Source organism: Choloepus didactylus, chromosome 6, assembly GCF_015220235.1.
Source record: "Choloepus didactylus isolate mChoDid1 chromosome 6, mChoDid1.pri, whole genome shotgun sequence".
NCBI classification, from domain to species: domain Eukaryota; kingdom Metazoa; phylum Chordata; class Mammalia; order Pilosa; family Megalonychidae; genus Choloepus; species Choloepus didactylus.
The window spans coordinates 67,169,480-67,182,812 of NC_051312.1; the positions used below are offsets into that span (position 1 = coordinate 67,169,480).

At 40.6% G+C, this 13,333-nt stretch overlaps 1 protein-coding gene across 1 annotated transcript in view; it reads right to left on the reverse strand.

Moving 5' to 3' along the window:
• SPON1 (spondin 1) overlaps window positions 1-13,333 on the reverse strand; it is a 307,860-nt gene that overhangs the window by 84,454 nt on the left and 210,073 nt on the right. The window lies entirely within an intron of this gene.

Here is a 13,333-nt window from a genome sequence, read left to right on the forward strand (position 1 = left end):
ATGTTCAGCTTCACTAGCTATTAGAGAGATGCAAATTAAGACCACAATGAGATACCATCTAACACCGGTTAGAATGGCTGCCATTAAACAAACAGGAAACTACAAATGCTGGAGGGGATATGGAGAAATTGGAACTCTTATTCACTGTTGGTGGGACTGTATAATGGTTCAGCCACTCTGGAAGTCAGTCTGGCAGTTCCTTAGAAAACTAGATATAGAGTTACCATTCGACCTGGCGATTGCACTTCTCGGTATATACCCGGAAGATCAGAAAGCAGTGACATGAACAGATATCTGCACGCCAATGTTCATAGCAGCATTATTCAGAATTGCCAAAAGATAGAAACAACCCAAATGTCCTTCAACAGATGAGTTGATAAATAAAATGTGGTATATACACACGATGCAATACTACGCGGCAGTAAGAAGGAACGATCTCGTGAAACATATGACAACATGGATGAATCTTGAAGACATAATGCTAAGCGAAATAAGCCAGGCACTAAAAGAGAAATATTATATGCTACCACTAATGTGAACTTTGAGAAATATAAAACAAGTGGCTTATAATGTAGAATGTAGGGGAACTAGCAATAGAGAGCAATTAAGGAAGGGGGAACAATAATCCAAGAACAACAGATAAGCTATTTAACGTTCTGGAGATGCCCAGGAATGACTATGGTCTGTTAATTTCTGATGGATATAGTAGGAGCAAGTTCACAGAAATGTTGCTATATTAGGTAACTTTCTTGGGGTAAAGTAGGAACATGTTGGAAGTTAAGCAGTTATCTTAGGTTAGTTGTCTTTTTCTTACTCCCTTGTTATGGTCTCTTTAAAATGTTCTTTTATTGTATGTTTGTTTTCTTTTTAACTTTTTTTTCATACAGTTGATTTAAAAAAGAAGGGAAAGTTAAAAAAAAAAAACAAGGAAAAAAAAAAAAGATGCAGTGCCCCCTTGAGGAGCCTGTGGAGAATGCAGGGGTATTCGCCTACCCCACCTCCATGGTTGCTAACATGACCACTGACATAGGGGACTGGTGGTTTGATGGGTTGAGCCCTCTACCACAGGTTTTACCCTTGGGAAGACGGTTGCTGCAAAGGAGAGGCTAGGCCTCCCTATGGTTGTGCCTAAGAGCCTCCTCCCGAATGCCTCTTTGTTGCTCAGATGTGGCCCTGTCTCTCTAGCTAAGCCAACTTGAAAGGTGAAATCACTGCCCTCCCCCCTACGTGGGATCAGACACCCAGGGGAGTGAATCTCCCTGGCAACGTGGAATATGACTCCCGGGGAGGAATGTAGACCCGGCATCGTGGGACAGAGAACATCTTCTTGACCAAAAGGGGGATGTGAAAGGAAATGAAATAAGCTTCAGTGGCAGAGAGAATCCAAAAGGAGCCGAGAGGTCACTCTGGTGGGCACTCTTACGCACACTTTAGACAACCCTCTTTAGGTTCTAAAGAATTGGGGTAGCTGGTGGTGGATACCTGAAACTATCAAACTACAACCCAGAACCCATGAATCTCAAAGACAGTTGTATAAAAATGTAGCTTATGAGGGGTGACAAGGGGATTGGGAAAGCCATAAGGACCACACTCCACTTCGTCTAGTTTATGGATGGATGAGTAGAAAAATAGGGGAAGGAAACAAACAGACAAAGGTACCCAGTGTTCTTTTTTACTTCAATTGCTCTTTTTCACTCTAATTATTATTCTTGTTATTCTTGTGTGTGTGCTAATGAAGGTGTCAGGGATTGATTTGGGTGATGAATGTACAACTATGTAATGGTACTGTGAACAATCGAAAGTACGATTTGTTTTGTATGACTGCGTGGTATGTGAATATATCTCAATAAAATGAAGATTAAAAAAAAAAAAGACATAATGCTGAGCAAAATAAGCCAGGCACAAAAAGAGACATATTGTATGTTACCACTAATGTGAATTCTGTGAAAAATGTACAATGTTTTATACTGTAGAATGTAGGGGACCTAGAGATACCAATTAGTGGAGGGGGAATGATAATCTAATAAGAACAGATAAACTATGGAGGGTAATCTCAATGTTATGGGAATGCTCAGGAATGATTATGGTTTGTAAACTTTCTTGGATATAGTAAGATCATGTTGGAAGCAATAGAGTTATTTTAGGTTTTTTTTTCTCTTATTCCTTTGTTTTCTTAGGGGTTGTTAATTTTCTTGGGGTATGGTAGGAACATGTTGGAAGCAATGTAGTTATTTTAGATTATTTGTTTTTCTTACTCCTCTGTTTGGACATGATTTATTAATTTTCTTGGGGTATGGTAGGAACATATTGGAAGCAAAGTAATTATTTTAGGTTATTTGTTTTCCTTAATCCATTGCTTTGTTTGAAATGTTGTGGGGCTTTTTTGGTTGTTGTTTGCCTGTTTGTTTTTAATTTTTTGATAAACAAAGTTAAAAAATTGAAAAAAAAAATCAGTAGAAAAATGGGAGTAAAAACTAAATGACAAATAGGGTGGGATGGGGGGATGGTTTGGGTATTCTCTTTTCACTTTTATTTTTTATTCTTATTCTGATTCTTTCTGATGTAAGGAAAATGTTCAGAAATAGATTGTGGTGATGAGCGCATAACTATATGATCATACTGTGAACAGTTGATTGTATACCATGGATGACTGTATGGTTTGTGAATATATTTCAATAAAACTGAATTTAAAAAAAAAAAAAAAGTCAGTCTGGAGGGGTCAATGTTTAATGCATGAATGTGAAGGTCATCTGAAAATTGAATATAGGAAAATACAGGACTGCCTGGACTTGAATGCTTCTTGTCTGACCATTTGGGCTTTTGTAAGTGGCATAATTTTGGCAAAAAGTGGATTTCCAGCTGTTTCAAGTAACAGATGCATTCTTTTCTGGGTTGTTCTAAAAATATGTACAGGCTGTTTTCTTAAGTTTTAAATCAGAATTCTCTTGATAGATTTTTGCTTTGATTTGGAATCCTTTGGCTCAGGACTGTTTGCAAGAGTGAATGAGATGTTAACTCACTCTGGAAGGAAATTTCTGGAGCCAGAAAGTCACACAGCCCTTGCTGCCTCTTGCCTTGCATTTATTATTTCACAGTGTGTGCTTGATGCTGAAAGTTCATGAAGAACAAAATGTGCAAACTGCTTTAAGGGAGTTCAGAGGGAAGAAAGAAATTACTCTACATTCAAGGAGTTCTACTTGAGGGGAAGTAGAGGGTGGGAGGGTCTGTGGGAGAAGGAGAAAGCTGAGGCATAAGTTTATAAATCAGGGCAAAATTAAACAGTCAAGCACTGTCTTTGTACATAAACTTAATCTATGAACTCTTCTCAGGCAGAGATTAGTTCTTGTTTATTCAAATTTGGCCTCTTCTGGGACTAGCTGATTGATGCATGAGTTGGATTCCCAGCCCAAGGCTAGGGCCATCTAAGGCATCAGGGATCCTGGGAGTGGAGGATAAACAAAATCATCTGTAGGAGAAAGATAAAGCCCAGACACCTGGGAGGGCACAGAGGAGGACAACATTGTGAGAGGTGGCCTGGAAGACTGGAAAGAAAAAAACCTTTGGAGCCAGAGGACCTGGGTTCAAATCCAAGCCAAGCCTGTTGGAGAAGTAAGTTATGTAGTCTGCTCTGAGCCTCAGGTTTTTCTCATTTGTTAGGTGGGGATGATAATAGAACCTACTATAAACAAAACAATGCATGTCAAATATCTAGTACAGCCAACGAGACTTTACTAAAAAATGAATATTAATGGCCATTAAACATACAAAAATGGGAGATATTCAACGTTATTAAAAGTCAAGGGAATATGAATTAAAACAATAATAGCTTTGCCTATAAGATTCATAAAAATATAATAGAGGAAAATCTCTAGTGGTGAGGGAGAAGGAAAATAAACACTCTCATCCACTGTTGATTGGAGTGTGAATGGGTATAACCTATTTCGGAAGTAACCTGGTAATATATATTATTATTAAAAAAGACACATAACCTTTGGCTCAATGATCCTACTTCTGTGAATCTATTCTAAATAAATAATAACAGAAATATGTAAATGGATATACACGTACAAATACATGTATTTATGGTTGTTCACTACATACTTGTTTATAATAGTAATTGTTCTAGTTTGCTAATGCTGCTGGAATGCAAAACACCAGAGATGAATTGCATTTTATAAAAGGGGGTTTATTTGATTATGCATTTACAGTCTTAAGGCCATAAAGTGTCCAAGGTAACACATCAGCAATCAGGTACCTTCACTGGAGGATGGCCAATGGTGTCCGGAAAACCTCTGTTAGCTGGGAAGGCACATGGCTGGTGTCTGCTCCAAAGTTCTGGTTTCAAAATGGCTTTTTCCCAGGACATTCCTCTCTAGGCTGCAGTTCCTCAAAAATGTCACTCTTAGTTGCACTTGGGGTATTTGTCCTCTCTCAGCTTCTCTGGAGCAAGAGTCTGCTTTCAATGGCCGTCTTCAAACTGTCTCTCATCTGCAGCCCCTATGCTTTCTTCAGAGTGTCCCTCTTGGCTGTAGCTCCTCTTCAAAACATCACTCACAGCTGCACTGATGTCCCTCTGCCCCTCAGCTCGTTTATATGGCTCCACTGATCAAGGCCCACCCAATGGGCTGGTCACCACTCCATGGAAACTATCCAATTAGAATCATCACCCACAATTGGGTGGGGCACATTCCAAAGAAACACTCAAAGAATTACAATCTAATCAACAGTGATAATGTCTGCCCACACTAGACTATAACAAAGATAATGGTGTTTGGGGGACACAATATATTCAAACTGGCACAGTAATAGCACAAAAATTGAGAATAACCTAAATGTCCATCAGTAGGGGCATCAGTAAGGGAATGTTTGCATAAACTGTAAACCTTTCATTTAATGGAATACAAATTGACCATTAAAAATAATGAGATGGAGTAGATTTGGAAAGGTGCCCATAGTATGTTAAGTAAGGTAAGAGAGTTGTGGGGACTAATAAGTAGAGCATAATTCTATTTCTGTAAAACATGCCTGGATATATATATAAATAGCTTTATCTATATAAATTTAAGAAAAAGTTGGGAAGGACATACATCAGTCTGTTAAGGGTAGTTATCAGCTTTGCGTTTTAGAAGGTAGGATTGGGAAGGAGAATGTACATTTTTTTCTTTATATACTAGGTGGTGAGATTATAAGTGCTTTTTTCTTTTTTACTTCTTCAGCATTATACAAACAATACTAAAGAAGGGAAAGAGCTAAGGAAAATGGGCCAGAACAGACCAACATGAGTTGCCTCTGTGTTCCTAGGACACACGGCAGGCAGTAGATACTGAGTAAACAAGTTGAAATATTGATTGATTATTGTTCAGCCAGTCAAACAATATTAATAAAAGATTAGACCCTATGTTTTTTTTTTTGTTTGTTTGTTTTTTTAATGGATGTAACATGTGCCACAATTGTGAGAGGCATGCACTCGAGGTTCCTGGGTGGGAGCGATGGGCTGGGCCCTGAACAGCTTGTTCTGTGCTCTGGAGAGGAGATTCATGGAGGGTTGCAGTACACAGCAGACCTGGGCCACTCTGGGTCCAGATGTTGGCACTGACAGGAAAAATCCAGTTGTAAAAGTGTCCTTAGAATTGAAAAAGCTGAAGCCAAACGCTGCCCAGAGCCTGCCAAAGCTAGGAGATTGCAAAATGCATGTAATTATACAAACTCAAGAGAAACCAAATGCTCTTCCTCTTAGGCATTATCAAAGCGGAACTTTCCATTTACAAAATAAAGGTAGTGACTTGACTGGACTTTCCTACTGGCTAAATGCTTGTGCCTCTAACTTCATGGACGCCAGCTCTGAAATATCACAGTTTAATAAAATTTCAGTCCTCTCTTGAGGAATTTCGAAAAGCATTCAAGTCTCTAAGACTCAGAGTCTAATGTAAATGGCTTCTAAATTATCTTTAACATCTAAGTCAATCTTAAACCCCTTCATTAAGTTTACTTGGATGAACACATTTTGGACATTCAAGAACATCCTTTCTCTAACTCAGAAGAACACAGCACGCTATGCTGGAAATAATAAAGAAGAAGTTAGTGTGGGAAGAAAACAGAGAAGTGGGGTAGGTGGCAGAGCTGAGGAAGATGCTATTGCAAGGCAGTCTGAGAGACGTAAAAGACCTGAGGCAAAGGACACGCAGTCTTGGAGAGATCCTTTGCGTCTCCAGGGCAGAGGGCTGACATTTGTCTTTGAGAGAAGAGGCGGCTGAATGAGAAGCCCAAGGCAGTGTGGGTGGGCTATGGCACAAAGCCCCTGGGCTATACAAAGATGGTAGAACTTTGAGTGGGAGAAAAGTGGATGGTCTGTGGGTCCGGTAGGGATGCCCCAGGAGAAGAGGGGTTGGATATCAGAGATGGGAGCTAATGCTATTAAAGAAAGGATGCTTAATCTTTGATATCCTTTATCATTACCCATTTGAAAACATTGTTTTGAGCTCTGAATTTTACCCTGATTGAAAGCAATTTTAGAGCATCAGCAGACTGCAGTAGGACTAGACAGTCATCTGCTCTCAGACGTTGAGGTTGTTCTAATTTGTCACCATTGTAGCTGTCCGTGCAGTGAGCCTCTGTGTATTATCCTCTTCCTGTATTGAGGACAATTTCCTAAGAATAGATTCCGAGAAGCAGAACAACTGGACCAAAGGATATGAACATTTTTATGTACTAATACACAGTGGAAAGCATTTGGAAAGCCAAATTGCTTTCCAAAAGGTTGGTTGAACCCAATCACTTTTATTTTAAAAGAGATTTTATGGGTGATTATGCAAGCCTTCTAATGAGATGTTTGGCAAAGAAATGATAGTACAAAAACTGACATTTATTCTCTGCTAATCACAGCTTTTCATTCACTGTCTTACTTAATCTTCACAACAACCCTGTGAGGCAGGCATTATCATCCCCATTTTACAGACAACGAAACAGGCTCAGTGGGATTAAAAACTTTCCCAATGTCACGTGGTGGAGTGGTAGAGTCACTATTTAAACCCAGGTATGCCGGTTTGGATGTATTATGTCCCCCAAATGACATGTTCTTTAATGCAATCTTTTGGGGGCAGATGTATTTGTGTTGATTAGGTTGGAATCCTTTGACTGGGTATTTCCATGGAGATGTGACTGAATCAACTGTGGGTGAAACATTTGATTAAATTATTTCCATGGAGGTATGGGCTCCACCCATTCAGGGTGGGTCTTGATTTAATCACTGGAGTCCTATAAAAGAGCTCACAAACAGAAGGATCTCAGAGGAGCTGAGAGTGACATTTTGGAGAGCAGCTTAGAGAGACAATTTGGAGACGGCTGTTGAAAGCAAGCTTTTGTTGACACTTGGGAGATGATAGCCTAGAGTTAGTTCTGGGGAAGCTAAGAGAGGACACAATGCCCCAAGAGTAACACTTTGAAGAATGCACAGGAGCTGAGAGAGGAACTGGAGCACAACCTGGAATCAGCAGATGCCAGCCATGTGCCTTCTCAGCTAACAGAGGTTTTCCAAACACTATTGGCCTTCCTTCTATGAAAATATACTCATGTTGCCTTAATTTGGACACCTTCATGGCCTTCAGATGGTAAATTTGTAACCAAATAAACCCCCTTTATAAAAGCCAATCCATTTCTGGTAGTTTTGCATAACGGCAGCATTAGCAAACTGGAATACCAGGTCTGTCTGACTTCAAAGCCCTAAGCTCTCTGCCTTGTATCATGCTGTCTCCAGCAGTTTGCAAACACAAACCAAGGCATAATGGTAAACCAGTGATGCTGTTTCTTTACAGATAACATGCCACTGTTTGTGAGAAAGTTTATTTTCAGAAGAAATTCATATTGTTTCATAGCAAAATGAGTTGATTCCTTATCATATTTTTTCTATTTCCTCCACCATTACCTTAATTCAGACCCTTATCATGTTGCTTAGAACCACAAAATCAGCTGAAGATCACTTCCACTTCCTGCCACCTCTCAACACTCTAGGATGGAATAGGCAGTACATTCCTGAACTGGGTCCCTGAATTCATCTTCTCGATTTTGACCATGTTATTCTCCATGTTTATGACCATCTTGAAACATTCACTGGTTTTCATTGTCAATAGGATCAAATATAAATGTTGGTGATGAAAGTCCTCTAGGACCCCAAACCAACCCCTCCACCGAGAATTCCTATCTGTTATGCCCTTGATTCCCCTGGGAGTTGCCGCAGGATGGCAGTAGGAGTCAGGGTCTAGGTTTCCAAGGGTTGATTAGAGTAAGACATCCAATCCAAGGATGACCAAAGGATGGGTGGGTTTAGGCCATAAGAGACTTTATGGCTTGGCTTGTGCTTGGGAATCAGGTTATGGGGTCGGGTGGCTCAGGTTCAAATCCCAACTCTACCACTTATTGGTGGAGTGATCTTGGACCTTAATTTCAAGCCTCAATGTCCTCCTCTGCAAAATCAGGGTGATAGCAGGGCCACTTCATGAAGTTGTTTTGAAGATTACAGGAGTACTTAAGCACAAAAGGTCTTGGTAAGTGGCTTTGTGGCTTTGAGAAGTAGGAATTGAGAAGCAAACCTCTAAGGGCAAATATTAGAATCAAGTTCTCAGGGCTTGAGTAGGGCTGTAATTGGGAAAAGAAACCAAGATTTGGTGTCAAGCTGATCTGGGATGGTAAAGAGTCGATTGGGAACAAGCAGGAGGGGGTGCTGGACGAAAGGCATGGCCATCCTTGGAGTGCAGCTTATTTTTCAGTTGGTTGGAGTGCGTGGCATGGGTGTGAAGGGCTTGTTAAAAGGATAGAATCAGAACAAACAATTTCCCATTATATCAATGCTTCTCCCCCCTCCCCCAAAAAACTGTCCCCTGGATATCCTCATTGCTTACACTGTTCACCCATCTTCACACAACTTTCCCTCCCTAAAATGCCCTTTCCCTGCCAACCCAAAGCCTATCTGTTCTAGAAAACCCAGAACAAGTCTCTATTCTTCTTCAAAGCCTGTTCTGAGCCTCATTCTAATCCTCTCCCAACTCCCTAGCTAGATCTGAGCTCTCCCCTGTTCATACTTTTCTGGCAATTACTGTTTTCATAATTCACTTGGCAATTAATCACATATTGCCTTGTGATGCATTTATTGTTGTTGGCTTGCACAGATAAAAATGTCTTCTATGTCTGTTTAACTTGTCACATGTGTTTGGCTTGCCTCTCTGAATGGGGAAGCCAAAGGAAAAGCCAGGAATCCCAAATGGGGGAGAACTGCTTTCAGAAAGAAATAATAATAATAACAACCAGGTCTATATGGTTTGTAAATTCATATTGCACGTATTATCTCATTTGATCCTCATACAACCTGGGGAAGTGTGTATTATTTATCAGAATTTATTTCCCAGCTCAATAATCTTTATTGACTATCGGATTAAATGCAAAATCTGGCATTGATAGGCCTCCCATTCTTCCTTCTAAAATGTCAGATCTGTTTTTCTGACATAGAAAATAAGAACCATTTTCAATGTGAACATTAGCTCTAATTTGAGGAAGTGACAAGTTTGATGAGAAAGCCTGGGTCTAGATGTAGATCAGCAGAAAGCACAGAACCATCACAAAGGTAGAGGTAGATCAGGGAGGTCCAGGGCAGATCCTCCAGCTGGCCTGGGCCAAGGGCTAGCCCAATGCCATGGTTTGGAGGGATTAGTGGTTAACACCCACTTTCTCTGGAGCGATGCCTGTATGCTATTTGGAGTGGCTGTCCATACACTTTATCTATTTGGTCAGTTGTATGTACTTCATTGCACCACTTAGGTTTAGGTCCCACTAACCCTCTGCTGTTGTTACCATCTCTGTCATAATGTATCTCTTCAGTTGTCGATAAGAAGTGTCAAACTGCTCAGGGATGGTCAGCATCTGATGTCCATGATGGGTGGACCACACAATGTACCTCCTTACAGATCGAATCTGTAGAGAGCATGCCGCTGTCTGTGGGTTCCACGACTGAAACATGTACAATTCTCCAGATATTATTCTAGGGAGGAGGTACCCACCAGCTTGACTCCCATGTCACCATCTCCAACGAGAATATCATCCAAGGAAAAATGAATGGAATTCATGAAAACCAAAGCTCTAAATTGTATGGAAAATTAAATTAAAACAAACAAACAAACAAAGAAACAGCAGAGCACTAGATTTAAACCTAGAGCTGAACTCTGAACCAAGTCCCCTGTCTGTTTCCATTGTTCTTGTAGGAGAATAGCTGCAAGATTTCACGGATGAGTTATGAGAGAAGCAAAGTCTGGCCGAGAAAGGTACTTTAGAAGACAGAGTTAGGGGGCACAGAACTTGCACAATAGTCAAAGCTGGTGGTAAACGGAGGGAAACAGTTCATTTAGATCTTGGATGGTAAAGGATGGGGGATATGTTGCAGCCAAAATTGCAAAGTAGACTCTGCAATTAATAGCAAAGAACAGTAGTCATACTATTTAAGAGAAAGTGATTGACGCTGCAGATACTGGGTTACAGGCAGACCCTGTGATAAAAGGAATGTGTGATACTATGTTCGATGGGAGTAATTCATCTAAAGCATTTGATTTGCATTGGCATTACTTTTGTATCTAAGCAGAAATGGTTCATGGCTGAAAGAATGGTGCTAGAGATCTGTGTGGCTCTTGCAGAATCATCTTTCTCACCTGTGAGAGGTGGGTATAAATGTGGGTGGGGCTAAGTGGGCTGATAAAGGGTTTGGGTTCTCCCTGATGTACCCTACTATTAGCTTGGAGCATCTGGAGCCTTTTGGTCTTCATCAACTCTATGGGGTTCCAAGTGTTTGAGGAACAGTGCCCACTTAAAGATCAGGTTGAAAAGCTTGCAGCAACCTCAGAAACCCCAGATACCAGTAGGACAAACAGTCCTATTGTTTGCCTATCTTGTTTGTTTGGCTCTGAGCAATTACTGGGTGGAGAACGGTTTTTGGGAGAGAGAAGGGGGAGAGAAGGGCAAGCACTCTCAGGCTGGGTGTGTATTGCTGAGAATCACAGTAGTCAGGGGAAAGCCAGGACAGTCAGATCAAGACAAAGGAGAGGGTGGAAGACTGCTCCATGGTGTGTGGGGTGTGGTTTGGAACAACTGTGATTTGTGCCAGGACAGTCTTACACTTGTACTCACAAGGTGATGTTCACTTTCTCTATCTGGCTGGTGACAGCTCAACTTGTCTACCTGGGTGGTGATCTGAGAGGAAGAAACATTCCATTTAGCCTCACTCTCATCTCTTTTCATCCATTTGATGCTTTGAAGGTAATAGAAATTAATGCTGATTGTAACAGTTATGAGTCATTAATCTATCAGTTAATAAATTGATCTCTTTCCTCATTCCATCAGGGATCTGAGGCAGGAGTTATTAGTAACATTTATCATGGAAACTGAGAGAAAATGATGATAGCATTGCAAGGAACCTGGACAAATGGTAATTGCATTCATGATTGTAATAGCTGTAAGTTAATAGATCGATGCCAAGTGCAATGACTATTTGGAAAAAGAATTTATGTTAATAGGTCTATGAGGAAACAGACTTGGAAGAGTGAATCTGTAAGTGAGCAGAGATTGCATAGGTGGAAGTTTGCCAAGAACCAAGATTGGTCGAATTGACTGTAAAATGAAATTATTATTTGTCCAGTGTTTCAGTCTGGGAAGTGTGCTGGATGCTCTACATAGCACGGTCTCATCTAAACATATCAGCCTGCACACCCCTGTTTACAGATGGGGAAACTGAGGCACTTCAAGAGATGCTAATCCATCAAATCACCTTTGGAACCCTGAACAACTCCCCACCATATTATCTTCTTGGATCTAATTCACCTTGGAGTCCCAAGTACAAAGCTTAATCAGTGTTCTCTCCAACCTTCTTGTGGCATTGAATATATGGTTAGAACTCCAGGGACACCATACTTTAGGACTGATTCCACCAGAGAGGAACAATATCAGAGGACATTACCTATCACATAGTATAACACTTGATCTTCTGCAAAGGACATTTACATTCATTACTGTACTTGAGCTACACAATGACTTGTAAGGAGGTGAGTATTATTATCACTCTCTTTTTGTAGATGATTACCCTCTCTGAGCCAGAGTTTCCCCATCTGTAAAATAGAGATAATAACACAGCTCACAGGACTGTTACAGGCATTAAACATCTCACCCAGAACTTGGCACATGGTAGGTGCTCAAGAAATTCTTGTTCCTTTCCTCCTCTTTGACTCTGATGTTAGAAGGCTGAGATAGAACAAACACTAGTTATGATACTCAGAAGAATAGGGGAAAAAACTTACTGGCTCTAGTTAGATCTTAAAAACTTTTCAACAATGATGACATATTAGCCAGATGTTGTTTCTGCTAGCAATACTTATGGTTCAAGTGAGATTTTGTGCAGTGAAGGGTCTATACCTCTAATTGCACAAAAATTTATGTTCCACAAACATTGTTAAGCAGAAGAGGGGAAAAAATAGCTCTTCTTTGGCTTCTTCTGCAAGGAACACTGAGACGATCTAATTAGCATGCCTGGTGTCTCCAAAATTGAATTCAACCTAAGAGTATGCTATTAAAGGCTCCCACATTAGACAGGAAAGTAATTTGAAATGACTGAGCTATCTGTGCAAACACCTTAATGTTACTCTAATGAGCCCAGAAAAAGGATGATATCAAATACAGTTAAAAAGAATTTAAGTTTAATTGCTGCCTAATAAAATTATTAGTACATTTGCCTAACCATAAAGCTATTTCACAGTCATGGATGAGATTTTGCAATTTGATAAATGATCAAACATAATTTGCTGTATTTATTTTGTTGTAATGTTCCATTGCAGAAATGTTAGGTTGGGTCCTGACCAGTTGCTGATTTCTCAACACCTGTGATGACATGGGCTTCTGGTCCTTGACAAAAGGAATCAAAGGACACAAAGTCTTGCTGCCCACTTGGCATGTGATAATGATGCCCTCCACGGGAGAGGCTGAAGTTCCTGTAGAACGTACAGTGGGCAGTATCCCTTCTATGAGCACTGGAGTGCATTGACCTGACAGGACTGCTGCGGGTCCATAGGATACCTCTGTGCAAACTGGAAAAAGGAGCCCCCTATGGATGTCAAATTAGAAATGGGCTTTTCTTTTGGGGAATCCATCTTGGCAAGCAGAACAGACCCTGGACTTCAGCTCCCATTTACCTCCTCGGCTTGGTGCTCTTGTGTGGTACAAAAATTGCACACTACGTATGGCAGTCCAGGGAAATGAGGAACCTGTCACTTGAAGCATTTGAGCAGAGGCAGGGTGACCGTTTTCTAGG